Source organism: Nyctereutes procyonoides, unplaced genomic scaffold (genome assembly GCF_905146905.1).
Source record: "Nyctereutes procyonoides isolate TBG_1078 unplaced genomic scaffold, NYPRO_anot_genome, whole genome shotgun sequence".
Classification (NCBI taxonomy): Eukaryota; Metazoa; Chordata; class Mammalia; order Carnivora; family Canidae; genus Nyctereutes; species Nyctereutes procyonoides.
This window is the reverse complement of record NW_026575125.1, coordinates 76044600-76059777: the sequence shown is the minus strand read 5'-3', so window position 1 is coordinate 76059777 and position 15178 is coordinate 76044600. Positions and strand designations below refer to the sequence as shown.

The following is a 15178-nucleotide window of genomic DNA, read 5'->3' as shown; positions in this document are numbered from 1 at the left end:
ACACAGAACAATGGTACAGAACAGAAAACCCAGAATTTATGGTCCCATGATTTTACGGTCATTAATTGGCAAACAACAAAGAATTCAAGAATAAACAATGGGGGAAAAGATAGTCTCTTCAACAAATGGGGCTAGGAAAACTGGGCAGCTACATGCAAAAGAATGAAACTAGACCAATTTCTTATACCATACACCAGAAAGCATAGGCAGTAATTTCTTTGACATCAGTTATAGAAACTTTTTTCTAGATAGGTCTCCTCGGGCAAAGGAAATAAAAGCAAAATTCAGCTATTGGGACTATACCAAAATAAAACATTTCCACAGAAAAAGGAACCATCAACCAAACAAAAATACAATCTACTGAATAGGAGAAGATATCTTCCAATGATATATCTAATAAAGGGTTTAATATTCAAAATATATAAAGAACTTACACAACTCAACACCAAAGAAAAACAAATAATCTAATTTAAAAAATGGGCACGTATGAGATAAAAAAAAAACAAACAACAAAATCCTAAAGAAGAACACAGGTAGTAACCTCTTTGACATCTGCCATAGGAACTTTCTAGACACATCACCAGAGGCAAGGGAAACAAAAGCAAAATGAATTATTGGGACATCATCAAGATAAATAAAAGTTTCTGCACAGCAAAGGAAACAACAAAATTAAAAGGCAACCTTCAGAATGGGAGAAGATATTTGCAAATGACATATATAATAAAGGGTTAGTATCCAAAATCTATAAAAACTTAACCAAACTCAATATCCCCCAAATAAAAAAAAAATCCAGTCAAGAAATGGGCAGAAGACATAGACATTTTTCCAAAGACATAGCGATAGTTAATAGACACATGAAAAGATGCTCAATATCACTCATCATCAGGGAATTACAAATCAAAACTACAATGAGATACCACTTCACACCTGTCAGAATGGCTAAAATTAACAACACAGGAAACAGCAGATATTGGTGAGGATTCAGCTAAAGGGGAACCCTCTTACACTGTTGGTAGGAATGCAAACTGGTACAGTCACTCTGGAAAACAGTTTGGAGGTTCCTCAGAATGGTAAAAATAGAACTACACTATGATCTAGAAATTGCAGTACTAGATACTTACCCAAAGGATAGAAAAATACTGATTCAAAGATGCACATGCACCCTGATGCTTATAGCAGCATTATCAACAATAGCCAGATTATGGGAAGAGCCCAAATGTCTGTTGGCTAATAAATGGATAAAGAAGCAGTGTGTGTGTATGTGTGTGTGTAGATATACATATATAATAATATACATATATATATAAAGGAATATTACTCAGCCATTAAAAAGAATGAAATCTTGCCATTTGCATTGACATGGATTAAGCTAGAGTATGCTAAGTGAAATAAGTCAGTCAGAGAAAGACCAATACCATATGATTTCACTCATATGAAGAATTTAAGAAACAAAACAGATGAACACAAGGAAAAGAAAAAAAAAGAAGGAGGCAAACCATAAAAAAGACTGCTGAGAACAGAGAAGAAGCTGAGGGTTGTTGGAGAGGAGGTGAGTAGGATACGGGCTAAATGGGTGATGGGTACTAAGGAAGGCACTTATTGTCATGAATAACCAAATTCTACCTCTGAAACTAATATTACACTATATGGTAACCAACTATAATTTAAATAAAAACTTTCAACATTAAAAAATGGATAGAGGACCCAAATAGACATTTTTCCAAAGATGACATAGAGTTGGCCAAAAGACACATGAAAAGATAACCAAAATAACTCATCATCAGTGAAATTCAAATCAAAACCACATGAGATATTACTTTACACCTGTCAGAATGGCTAAAATAAAAAAAGACAAGAAATAAATGTTGGCAAGGATGTGGAGAGAAAGGAACCCTCATTCACTGTTGGTAGGAATGAAAACTGGTGCACCCCCTGTAGAAAACTGTATGGACACTCCTCAAAAAATTAAAAAATTCAAAAAATGAATTAAAAATTTGAATTATCAAATGACCCAGTAATTCCACTAATTTAATAAAACATTAATTTGAAAATATATGTGCAACCCTATATTCCCTGAAGCTTTATTTTTAATAGCCAAGACATAGAAGCATCCCCACATATTTTTAAAAATTATTTTATTTATTTTATTTTATTTGATCAAATAAATCAAATTATTTTATTTGATCAAATAAATCAGTCAAGTTGAAAATGCTTTAAAATTTTTCTACAAGCCACCAGATGTCAGAATGCTATCAATTCCTTTTTAAATTGTTTGGTCAAAGGAGATTAAGAAGCTTTAAAGTAGAGTGGCCCAGAGGCCTGATAATATAATGTTATAAAGATATATATAGTCACCATTATGATTTTTTAATGTCAATAGTGCTACAGATGTTGAAAGACAGTAATTCTGCTTTTTAGGGATTTCAACTAGATATTAAGGGCAGCTAATGTTTTGCCCACATTGCTAAATAATCTTTTCTTTTGACCAATGTAATTCACAGTACCCATCTGAAATTACTGAAATAAGTTTCTGAATCACTTTTAGGTATAATAGGGAGACAGGCGTTGCTTAATTGCCGCATTATGTTTCAGTGGCTAGAAAACATTAAAAATATTCTTTTCTCTCTACATAATCCTAGAAATTATGAAAGATTAAATGTTATTTTTCCCCAGCATTCCCACTAGTGAAATAAGTAGTTGCAGTGCTTCAAAAGGAGACTCCCAAAATGGAATTGGCAATGTTTCTTACCTCTAAAGTATATATAACTTCATAAAGATATGGAAAAGAATTTGAGGGTCTGGGCAAATGCCTTGTGGTTACTGTTAAGAATAAAGTGGAATAAAAGTCTGATAGGTTAAATTCTTGAAAGTAACACAATTTTTGTGATTTCCTGGGCAACTTTTACCTCTTTTTGTACTTTAGTGTGCAGCATAATTAGTGGAACTTCTTAAAATGTTAGAAAGCGTATTGGGGAATGCGAAAGGGTATGTGTATGTATTAAATTATTAATGTACATCACCTAGCCCTACACTGTGTTCCTAAAGGTTTTTAATTGGTAATCGGCATTTGCAACTATAATCAATTTTCCATCCTCTGGGAGTGCATAGTCTCAAATTTCCATTTGCAGGCAACAGATAAGACCCGTGTGGTGGAGGTTGGGAATAGGAAGATGTGTTCAGGCATCAGGGTGCATATGTATGTGTTTATCTACTAAATGGGTGTCTTTTTACACTCAAAAACCAGATAAAATATCTTTTTTATTATGAATACATCTGCTCCACTGTGTTACCTCTAACAATTCTCTCTCTCTCTCTCTCTCTCTCTCTCTCTCTCTCTCTCTCACACACACACACACACACACACACACCCCACTCACACATATTCAGGCACTTTAAAAAATCATATGTCTTCTAAGGCACAACAAAATGTCAATATGACTTCAGTTTATTAAACAAAACTCCAAAGACCTGAAATAATTCCCATATCTCTTTTAAAAATAACTTAGTTTATACCTATAACATAATATCATCTGGTCTTTCTTAGCCAATATCAGAACTTCAAGCCTCTAAGGGAAGATAATTTCTTGAGCTTACCAGAAGCATAAATAAGATATACTCTCCGATTCAATTAAGTTATACACACAATTGTATTGCAGATAAGAGAAACATGCTTCATAATTTAAGTGTAGCAATGCTTCTGTTTTGATATTATCATAAAGGAATTATTTTGTTCACAGTTTTATCTGACCTTCATGCATAAACTGATTAAAATGTTTTTCCCCACAACAATGACAACTGTAAATGAAAGTTGAGATGAAATATATGGCCTAACATCACTGTATAGGAGCTTTCCTGTCTAAAAAACCACCATCACACAGGGAAGAAACCTAAGAAAGCTCATTTCATTTTCTACAATCAACACAATTGTCTTTTATGCAAGGGATATTTCATCATTCGTGACAGCAAGTTGTCACTTTCATGGACAGTTTCAGTGTAGCTTGGTGAGTATTTTATACAGCTTATTCACAAGTATTATTTGTATCAAAGTTACTTGTGACTTACAGCCAGGAAAAATATGGAAATAATCTGATAGGCTATGGTGTATTCTTTATGCATGCTGTGGGAGCACAGAGATTCACTGTAATGGTTGTTCCTTTTGTGTTTCTATAGCTTTTGTTGGTGACAGGGGTTGAGATGTGTGGGAAGATACAGATGTTTAAGCCTCTCCTTCTATACTATTTAGTGCTAGCTTAATACCAATACTATTTGTTTTCTAAAATAACTGTAAAGTCAAAGGAATGGAAGCAGATCAACCAGACTGTCTCAACTCAGAGCAAAGAGGAAAAAAAGATAAGATGCTTTCTAGGTAGGTCAGAATAATTTCAGACATTTGTCCAGTAGTCTGCAGATATACCTGTTTTCCTCTTATGTATGTCCTTCCTGGTAACAGGATGCAGAAGAGTCCTATATTCCTAGAAATCACTGGTGTTATGGAAATTTTCCTCATCTGGGACTATTTTCTAGAACAGAGGTCAATGTGTTCCATCACCTTTTATGTTAAGGACACTCAATGGGATGCAAGAAAGGGGCATGAACAAATTGAGGGAACAAAATCATCTCACAGATAGAATCTAAAGCACAGAATTAAGAGCTTTTAACTGTGAGAGAACTGAGTAGTCATTTATACCAATCTATCTCTTTGAAAACAAGTCAGAAAACTGAGGCCAAAAAGCATCTATGTGAGATCACACAGCGGCAGAGGCTAGCCTGGAACTCAAGTCTCCTGACATAGAACCTAGTACTGTTTTGATACCCTTGGTCATGTTAAGATTCAGATCATAGCTCATCTCTCCTGATATGCATTATATTAAAAAAAACACACAATAAGCTCATGTACTTGTGTCCTTTTCCTGATCACTGCCATACAAGGTTTAATTCTTTTTAGATGGAGGAAGAGGGAATATGATTTAGAGCACCCATCATATTTTTGAGAATGTCCCATCTTGATAAGAATAATAGGTTCATTAATTCAAGTGGTGATTTTCAAATAAGTACTATCAAAAGCCTTGTGGTAAAATATGCAAAACTAGTCTGATAAGTATGTCAAGGATATAAAGACCCAACTCAGGCTAATATGGATGGTAAAAAGGGTAACTGGTATATGAATTAGAATTTACCTATTTTTCTATTGTTGATGCTAACAATTTGTTTTGAAATAAAGCCTCCTGTTTTTATTAATGTTAGTGAACTTGTTAAAATTTCAGTAAATCTTTATTTCATTCTAGGAATAAAGGCTGAATCTGATAACTGGTCAGATTAGTTAGCTTAAGGAGGTCTTATTAAGACAAACAAGTGGTTCACTTTCACAACACAAAGGAGGTCTTATTATTCACTTTCACAACACAAAGTGTATCAAGTTTTTTTTTGAATGGTTTGCCTTTACTAAAGATACTAGCCCTCTTTCAGTTTTTATACAACAAACATTATTTACTACTAATTACCAAAAGAAACCCTCCATGTCACAAAGCAGAAAATATTTTATAAAACCAAACAAGACATATACATGGCAAACAAATACATGAAAAATGCTCAACATCACTCATCATCAGGGTATTACAAATCAAAACTACAATGATATATCCCCTCACACCTGTTAGAGTAGCTAATTAACAACACGGTAAATAACAGATGTTGGTGAGGATGCAGAGAAAGGAGAACCCTCTTACACTGTTGGTGGGAACGCAAACTGGTACAGCCACTCTGGAAAACAGTTTGAAGGTTCCTCAGAATGGTGAAAATAGAATTACCCTATGATCCAGAAATTGCACTACTAGATATTTACCCAAAGTATAAAAAATATTGATTCAAAGGGGCACATGCACCCTGATGCTTATAGCAGCATTATTAACAATAGCCAAATAATGAAAAGAGCCCAAATGTCCATTGACTGATGAACAAATAAAGAAATAGTGGTATATATGTGTATACACACATACGCACACACAACACACACACAGAGAAATATTACTCAGCCACCAAAAAGAATGAGATCTTGCCATATGCGATGATGTGGATGGAGCTAGAGTGTATTATGCTAAGTGAACTAAGTCAGAGAAAGACAAATACCATATGATTTCATTAGTATGGGGGAATTTAAGAAACAAAACAGGTAAACAGGGGAAAGAAAAAAAGAGAGTGAAGCAAACTATAAGAGAGACTTCCCTATAGAAAACAAACTGAGAGTTGATGGAGGGAAGTGGGTGGGTGATGGGCTAGATGGGTGATGAGTATTAAGGAGGGCACTAACTATGATGAGGGTGTTATATGTAAGTAACGAATCATTAAATTCTATTCCTGAAACTGATATTACATTATATGTTAACTAAACTAAATAGAATTTAAATAAAAATCTGAAACATTAAAAAAAATCACATGGTATTAAGAAGAGAGGTTATGTCCATATGGCACAAAAATATAAAACTAACATTGGAGTGTTTTCTTAATACCTCCAAAACGCAGACTATGAACAGCTATATTTCACATAAATGGGAAAAAGTTACACACCTTTTAATCTCTGTTTGTAGAAGTCATGTCTTAGAAATAGTCTTTTTTTCCCCTCTTAAGACTCAAATTGAATGCATGGCTCAAGAAATATGGATGCCCTAAAGCAAACATACAGGCATGGAGAGAGCACATTTCACTGCTCTCTGAAAGCTACAAGTAAAGAATATTTGGAACCCAAGACTCCAAGGACTTAAGAAATACAGAGACCTGGAGAAATAAATTAACTTCTTTGTCTTCATGAAGCTATCATTAATTTAATTCACTGAACTTTGCTTAGTATACCATTCCAAAAAAATCACATTTTAGAAGCAATGGTTAATTCGTTAAACCTCCAAACAAATCTCCCTGCAACATTTGAAAACCCTGAGAGTGGGGATCCCTGGGTGGCGCAGCGGTTTGGCGCCTGCCTTTGGCCCAGGGCGCGATCCTGGAGACCCGGGATTGAATCCCACATCAGGCTCCCGGTGCATGGAGCCTGCTTCTCCCTCTGCCTGTGTCTCTGCCTCTCTCTCTCTCTCTCTCTCTCTCTCTCTCTCTCTCTCTCTCTCTGTGACTATCATAAATAAATAAACAAAAAAAAATAAAAAAATAAAACCCTGAGAGTGAATAAAATTTATGAGGATCTAAGATAATTTAGGTTTCTAGGTTCCAGAAATAAGGGTAAGACTGAAGATTTCTGCTGCATTTTCAAAAGATGGACTTTCAAGAATGCTTTTCCTTTATTTTCAATTCCTAGCACTAACTCAAAGGCTGATCCTGGATATGGCCTAAACCAGAAGAATTTATAAGTGGAGGATAAACAACTCCACAAACTGCTGCCTTTTACACATTTGTCAGAAAGTTCAGGGGTACCACTGACCCACAAAGAAACAGTGCACAAAAAGTGGAGAAGACAAGAAGCCTAAGTTGGGTATGTGTGTGTGCGGTGAGGGGGGGTATTAAACCATGTAGAATTTTTCAGTTAGTGTGTTTTCAAAGTGCTATAGAGACCTAGAAATCACTACGAATGGAAAGTTCCATTTGTACAATGAGTGGAGAGCCAGGTGTTGTGCGGCATGGGCAGAGGACAAGTGAGGATTCAAAATTCCTCACAGCCCTCATTTTTCTCTTTTCAGGTATGATAGAATAGAAATGTATTTCAAAAGAATCAAATAAAACATTTTATCACAAAAAAATTCACCAGGCTCATTAAGCACCAGTCACATAATGTATGGCTAGTATAAACTCTAAATAATCCTGCTTCTTTTTTCCTAGTTTTCTCATGGTTATTTGGCTGGTAATCTCAATTGATTAGGGCACAATGCTAATGAACCAAGGGTTAAAGGTATAATTTCTATTGTCAGATGTTCTCTTCCCACATGGTTAATTGGCTTTTTTCATTCTATGGCTACAGACTATATCCCCAGCAGCCAGCTTACAATTACATGCCATTGGTTAGAGGATGCATTTCTGTGCTAATTCCTCTGACTAAAAAATACTTTATAGCTTGTGCTTTTTGTCCCACTGGAAGTAATTCAGCAGCATTACCTGTGTGGTGTGGCTAGATGGCTTAGTCAGTTAATCGACTCTTGGTTTCAGCTTAGGTCATGATCTCAGGGTCCTGGATTGAGGATCCAGTGTTGGGCTCCATGCTCAGCGGGGAGTCTGCATAAAATTCTCTCCCTATCCCTCTGCCCCTCCTCCTTCTCTCTCTCTCCCTAATAAAATAAATAAAATATTTTTAAAAATAGTACCTTGGCAGTCTTAAAAGATTATTGCTATAGACAAATGCAGTGAAGAAGGGGTATGTGTCTTATTTGGCTCCAGGATACTACTAAACACTACCATAGACCAGGTGGTTTAAACAACAGTAATTTAGTTATGAAAGTACTGGAGGCTGATAAATCCCAGGTCAAGGTGCCAGCAGATTAGGCATCTGGTGAGTATCCTCTTCTTGGCTTATGGATAGTGGCCTTCTCCCTGTGTCCTCACATGATGAAGAGAACGAAAGAGAGAGAGCATGTGTGTACTCACTAGAGCTTTTGTCTCTCTACCTCTTCTCATAAGGGCACTAATCCCATCATGGTGCCCCCATCACTACCATTAGAAATCATCTAAACCCAATTACCTCCCAAAGGCCCACTTCTAATTAACATCACACTGGGGGTTAGGGTTTCAACATACGAATTGGATGGGAAAGAGATACAAACATTCAGTCCATAATAGGGTGCTAGTGTGATTCCTCTATAGCAGTGTTTCCCAAAGGTGCTCTTGCAGCCGCCTGCATTCAAATCACCTAGAGTTCTAGTTAAAATGCACATTCCTGGGCCCTCCCACCAGATATATGTAGATATAGAGTAGTAGCACAATTTCTAGAGGTTCACTTTATAATAAGTTTCCTTCTCCCAGGTGATTCTAATTACATTAAAGTTTGAGAATCACTGCCTACGGCAGTAGTTCTTAATAGGTGGTTATCAGAATCCCCCCAAAAACCTTCGTTAAAATCCACGTGCCTGTGCCACAGCATCAGGCCTACTGAGTTAAAAATCTCTTCTGGGGATAGGCCTGAGCATCTGTGGTGGTCATAATAGAAGATTTCTCAGTGTGCATAGACAGTAACTGAGGCAGGCACACAGAAGTTAAGTGACTTGCCCAGAATCACAGAGCTAGTAAGTGATGATCCTGCAGTGTAATAGAGTAATTTCTATAATAGAGTACTGCTGCCCTAGAGATTGATTTCAAATTCTTTCAGGGACACCACATCTTATTGTATTTTTAAAAGATTTATTTATTTTTTAGAGAAGTAGGGGGAGGAGAGGGAGAGAGAATCTAAGCAAACTCTGAGTTTACTGTGGAGCCCAAGGCAGGGTTCCATCTCACAACCCTGGGATCAGGACCTGAGCTGAAACCAAAAGTCAGATGCTTAACTAACTGTGCTACCTAGGTCCTCTGGGAAGGACATCACAGTTTTAGAATGTTCTGATCCTCTCACATAGCAAGGCTTACAGAGCCTGAAAGGATGCTACCCTTCCCTTCACTGTGTTCAGAATTGGGGAGCTGTTTTTCAACAACCTAAGACGGATTAAATCATGAGTGAAGAGAACAGCAACTAAAAAAAGAAGAGGTGCACAAGGTTCTTAGTCAAATGTCCTCAGTCCTACTTAAGAGAAAAAAACAGAAAACTGCTTTTAGAATTAAGGGAAAAATGCTTAGACTTAGACTCCAGATTTTTCCAAAGCAAAATAAGTGGGAAGCCCATCATAGACAACAAAATGCTTTGGGTCAAATTAAAGCATTAAAAATTAATGCTTACATGATAACAAGATGCTTGACTTTACTGCCCAAAGAAAATTCACAGGGTGTTCAGATAAGTTTTTTTTTTTTTTTGTGACCTGGCAGCTGGCTACTGCAGGAGATGAAATTTTGCAGTGCCAATAAGCAGTTTAATTTAATAGTAATAATTTAAGAACTGGGAGGAGCTGGATACATTGGAAATTTAGACTAATTTAAGCAATATCTTTCAAAATACTGACCTGATAAACTTGTTTGCTGAAAATTAGGGTGGGGTGGGGGCAAGAGGTGTATTTTAAAGGCAGAAAAATCTATTGGGGAGATTTGGAGGAGCCAAAAGAGCAAGAGGGAAAATATATGTGCACCAAAACCTACTTGAGCCACTTTTCTTAAACTAGGGTTTGTTCTGTGCTACTTTCAGCACCATTTGTATCAGATCTCCCTCTACCTCCCTCATTTACAAATGCCTTGTGATGTGCAGCATTTCTAATTAATCTCCCAAACTACTTGGCTCTACTCTTCTGACACAATTTCAGTTATACCTGATAACAAAGAAAGGCACAAAACACAAATATAAAAACAAAGCAAAACATGATCACCTCTAACCATATTCAGGATTGATGTGCTGATTGAATTTTGCTGTGACCTCCATAGTGGAAAGTTGCCCTGCCACTGGTCTATTTTATTATTTTCTTCTCCCAGCCCTTTTTGGCCTCTCACTTTACATGTCCTCACTGTAATCCTTATTCCATTGTGTCACCTCCTATATAAACATCCGTGTTTTGTCATAGCTTCTACATTTGAACAGCCATTCATTTTATAGACATTACAAGTAAATACATGGTCCTGCAAGGAATATTACAGTTGTATTTCAGATCTGCATACTTTACAATGTCAACAAGAGAGACCCATTAATTTAAAGTTTTGTGTTCAGTAGGGGAGCCATATAATATTCTACATATATTTAGTTCTCCAGAATGTAGCTTAATCAATATGGCACCTCAGGCAACCTGAAATACTGAAGGCGACATAAAAGTAAGATTGCCAGACCAAGAAATTTTATGTCCACTGACAAGAGTTTAACTGCTTTGGAGGCTGCAGGAGGTATATATATTTAGAGGATTATAGTAAATTCAATGATAGGAAAAAGTCAAATTGATGTATATAAAGGGTACCAAGAGAGAGAGAAGTCTGTGCTTAGGACCACAAGGCAGGTACTTCCAGGTTCTTTTTTTTTTCTTCCAGGTTCTAATCCTTCCTGCCAACCTTGACCAGCACTACAGTGGTTTCAATGACATTTTCTACCTCTAAGTGTCATTAGGCATTTATAAAGTGAATGCCTCATGTAGGAAAACTTGCAGTACCACCTTGAGCCAACCAGTGACCTCTGCATTTCAGTTTTGGCACCTGTCAAGGGGGCTGGGTAGTTAAGCTACTTGCTTATAGATGCCTTTGAGCCCTATGATTTTAGTACCATGCTCTGGTTTATCTTAGGAGGGCTGTTCTGAGGCTCAAATGACATATTTGATATATAAGGGCTATAAAAGTTTAAAAAGTGCTGTACAAATGTAAAAGTATTTCAATTATGCATCTCCAAATATAACCAACAACATGTACATGCTCTCCAAAACCAAGCAAATGGGTTTCCGGGCTTCGATTTCTGATTAGTCCCAAGACATATGATTTTACTTTGTTCTAATTTTCAGAAGTAAAAAGAGCAAAAAGTTCAAATTATGATCTTTATTAAGAAGGTTCTAAGCCATTTAGAAATGCTGCGCACATAAATGGCTAAGCCAATCTTTTCACTGCTGTGTGGGCCCCCTGAATAGCTTTTACTGTGAAGACTAATAAAAATGATAGGAGAGTTGAAACTGAGAAAAATTAAATTTCAATCTATATTCTGCAATGGTTTGTGATGGGGAGGACACTTTCATATACGCTTCTAATCTTTTCACATGGTTTATAGACCAGCTATTAGTTAATAGGTTTTGGCATGAGATTAATATTTAGGTATTTGAAAATTCATGTGCTGCATGCCTCGTGTGTATATAGCAAGGAGCTGAATCTGCATATTTACTTTAGGAACACTGGGGTCCAAAGGCAGGCCCAGGATCCTATTTACACAAAGGAAACTAGCTAGGGCCTCTCTAAGTGCTCAAGAGAAACACTGCAGAAGACATTCTTTTATTATATAAACATCCAGTAATATCTCAACAGGGGCCACACACTGACTAATTGCTGGGAACACAAAAATGAAAAAGAGATGCCATTATCTTGAGAGTTGAAACAGTCTAAAATAGAGACTTCTATATCACTCTAAAAAGAATCCTTATACCTATTTAAAAGTTACTCCCCATTGACCCAGCTCCATGCCCCAAGCCCAGTCCTAGACAACCACTAATATTACTATCTCTTTTGATTCTCCTATTCTAAGCACTTCATATAAACGGAATTATATAATACATGGCATTCTGTATCTGATTTCCTTCACTTAGCATAATGTTTTCAAATCTCATCCATTTTGTAGCAAGTATCAGTATTGCATTCCTTTTTATTGATGAATAATATTCCACTATAGGTATACACTACAATTTGTTTATCCATTTATCAGCTGATAGACATTTGGGTCATTTTCACTTTGTAGCTATTGCGAATAATCTTATCACCTCTTACATTAGTTTCTACATGTGTACATCACTAAGCACTGGTCCAGACATTAAAAGATGTCATTCTTTATTTCCCAATTCCTTCCCAAGTCACCAAAAATTAATAAAACATATACAGAAAAAAACAGATAATAGCTTGGTACGTAAGCTATTCATACGCATGAATACCTATTCAATAGGTATGTAAGAGGCACTTAAATATTTCCTGATTCAGTGAATTAATGAATTATTGAAATCTTTCCTTCAACCTTTGCTTCCCCTTTCAATCACATCCTTATCAGTGCCACCTGGATACTAGGTCATAAAATGTTAGAGCTGGAAAATAGCATGGAGCCCAGGATTCATTAATTCAACAGTGGTTCCCACCAAAAGAGCTTATTAAAAAATCTATTTCTGCTCCCCCCACCCACCTAACTTCCAGTTAATTCAATAACTTTTGGGGGTGAGGCCACAAGAAGCTGCCTTTGTAACAAGCACCCCAGGTAATTTCAATGCATCCTAAAGTTTGAGAATTATTTAGTCCAATCCTTTCATTGTATAGAAGAGGAAATTTAGGGGAAGTGACATGCTCAAGGTCACAGAGTATGGGAGAGAGAGAGTCACAGGGAGCTGAGGTTATGAATACCAATATAGTACTTTTCATTGCCTTGGGTACCTCCTTTATTAAATTCCTATATTTTCCCTGTGAATATACACTTCTCTCACAGACTTCCTCTATAAGTGTCAGTGTCTGACACATCTTAAATGCTCAATAGCTATCTTTTTTTTTTTTTTAGTTTGGTCCTGTGTGAACCAGATAACAAAAGGGTCTCCTATTTTGGCAGTATTTGCTAAAAGTATAAAGTAACAAATATAAGGCCTGGGAAGAGAATACCAGACCCCAGAGGAAAGTCTCTGTGGTTCCTGACCCAAATGTTGAAAAACAGCCTAACTGGAAAACTGTCTCCATCCATGGGCTTTTGGTGGCCAAAGAAGCTGTGTAGTGACATTTCCTATCCAAGGTTCTGAAACCGCTCCGTACACCCACTGTGATCTATTTAAAGGAGCCAGTTCTTTTTAGAAAACAGTTTCTGCCAAGTTTTCTATCAGAGGAAAATCATAAAGTAGGTGAGATTCAGCCATAACTAAAAGGTAGTGGAAATTTTTCTAAGTGAAAGTTGATAGACTCACTGCAAACCCATTACAATGAATCATACCCTCCTCACTTCTCTGTATCCTAACCGTTTTTTTCTGATATCTGATATTATGTATTGGTTAATCTTAGAAAAAATCTCATTTTTTTACTGGACTTGGACTTAGAGGGAGAGGCTCTCAGAGAGGACATCCTCCATCTCTTGGCAATCTGGTCCTGGCATTTTTCTTTCTTCTTTATTCTCTTAGCCCAAAGTTCAGTATATTCTGCAGCTTCATCATTATTTTTCTTAGTATGCTGTTTCTTCAGAGCAATGCACTGACGTTTGTGTTGGAGGACATGTGGAATAACAAGATGCAGAACCTTGGGTGCTTCAATTCTAGGTTTCTTACCTTCTTTGTTTAGGGGCCTTCTCACAAATATTGAAGGACATCATTTTTAGAGAGACTGAAACAGTTTGTGGATTCTGCTAGGTCTTTTAGGCCTAGGCAATGAGGCACAGCAGCATGAGTTCAGGAATAATCTTTGGCCCCCTTTTTTTTTACAATGACCAAGTTGAGAACGCTGAGATTGGCACCCACAATGCAACCTTGAACAGATTTTTGCTTTCTTTCTCCAGTCCTCCTTGGTCTATAACAGGAATGCCCCTTACTCAGCAGCAGGTGGATACAGCCATGGAACAAGACACCCTATTTCATAAGGAAGCCTTATTTGTTGTTGCCAACACTGATTCAGACCATGTAACCCTTCCATTCTTCACCCAGAGCATCATCAGAAACTTCTGTGCTTCTACATTTCTCATAAAAGGTATGAAGTTTGTACTCATTGTCCACTTCAATGAGTTTCTGGCAGCCAGTAGCTGGGAAAGAGATGTTTATCTTCACCCTAAAGCAGCCAGCCTTCTGCCTCCAAAATGCCATGCAAAAGAGTTCACTGTAACTTTTTGAAAATTATTTTTTCAAAGTAATAGTTACATAATATTGAAAGACTTATTTTTTAAAGATTTTATTTATTTATTCATGAGGCACGTGCACACACACACACACACACACACACACACAGGCAGAGAGAGAAGCAGGCTCCATGCAGGGAGCCTGACATGGGACTTGATCCTGGGTCTCCAGGATCAGGCCCTGGGCTAAAGGCTGTGCTAAACAGCTGAGCCACTGGGGCTGTCCCTAATACTAAAAGACTTATTAACATAAAACAGCAGTCCTCTGCTCCCTCCTCCCGAGTCCTTCTTAAAGACAACTTTGAACTTTTTAAGCTGTTTCTTGTTATTTAGCCTGTGTATTTTTTTAAAGATTTACCTATTCATCTTTTTTTTTTTTGGAGAGAGACAGAAAGAGAGAGAGAAAGAGGGAGAGGGAGAGAGAGAATGGGGGGGCAGGGCTGAGGGAGAAAAATCTCAAGCAGACTCCTTACTGAGCTTGGAGTCCCACGCAGGGCTCTAACTTATGACCCTGAGATCAAGACCTGAGCCAAAATCAAAAGTTGGATGCCTAACCGACTGACCCACCCAGGTGCCCCTATTCATCTCCATGTT

The 15178-nt window shown here is 37.0% G+C and overlaps 1 pseudogene; it reads right to left on the bottom strand.

The window, feature by feature from the left end:
- Positions 1 to 13743: 13743 nt before the first annotated feature.
- LOC129518012 (40S ribosomal protein S6-like) lies at positions 13744 to 14552 on the bottom strand (annotated as a pseudogene).
- Between the last annotated feature and the right edge of the window lie 626 nt (positions 14553 to 15178).